The following is a 1050-nucleotide window of genomic DNA, read 5'->3' as shown; positions in this document are numbered from 1 at the left end:
CGTCAACTGTATATCTTACAGCAATTGAAGTTGTCGGGTTATTGTCAAGTTTAGTGAATTTTTCTGTCATTTTTTTCAATACTTTCAATGAATTGTTTTCCTTGTTCATCGTGTAACAATCATCTTTCATGAAAGTGATAGATTTTTTTTTGTGTAGTTGAGAAGTTGATATTGTGGTAATTATTCATATTGAATGAAAAAGACTAAGAAGTTGTCAAAAAACCACTGATTTATTGATAATTAGAAAGACCGGTTTCGGTTATTACACCATTGTCAATCTCTGATAAACTAAAGCTAAAAAAAAAAAAGCTAAAAAAAAAGTTTTCAGCTTTAGTTTATCAGAGATTGACAATGGTGTAATAACCGAAACCGGTCTTTCTAATTATCAATAAATTAGTGGTTTTTTGACAATTTCTTAGTCTTTTTCATTCAAAGTGATAGATCATCCATTTCCAAAATCGTCATTGAATTTGCGTCAACAGTACATCTTAGCTAAAGTTGTCGTTTTTTGTGGATTTTTTCAATATCTCCAAGAAATTTTCTTCCTTATCTATCGTTTCATCAATCATCATCATTAATCATGAGTGCATTTCCAGAATCGTCATTAAACTCTCGTCAACTTTACACATGTTCAGCAGCTAATTTAAAGTTGTCGTTTTTTGTGGATTTTTTCAATATCACCAAGAAATTTTCTTCCTTATCTATCGTTTCATCAATCATCATCATTCATCATGAGTGCATTTCCAGAATCGTCATTAAACTCTCGTCAACTATACACATGATCAGCAGCTGATTTAAAGTTGTCGGTTTTTGGTGAATTTTTATGTGATTTTTTCAATACCTTCAAGAAGTTTCCTCCTAATTTATCGTGTCATCAGTCATCATTATTCATAACAAGTGAGAGATCTTTAATTTCAAAATCGTCATTAAATTTCTGTCAGTTAGCCTCTACATCTTTTCGGCAGCTAAAGTTGTCGGTTTTATGGAGAGCTTTGTGCATTTTTCGGTGTTCTTTTAATACTCCAAGAAATTTTGGCCCTCATTCATTGT

The sequence above is a fragment of the Nilaparvata lugens genome, chromosome 13 (assembly GCF_014356525.2).
Source record: "Nilaparvata lugens isolate BPH chromosome 13, ASM1435652v1, whole genome shotgun sequence".
NCBI lineage: Eukaryota > Metazoa > Arthropoda > Insecta > Hemiptera > Delphacidae > Nilaparvata > Nilaparvata lugens.
The sequence above is the reverse complement of the archived record's forward strand: the minus strand, read 5'-3'. Positions refer to the sequence as shown.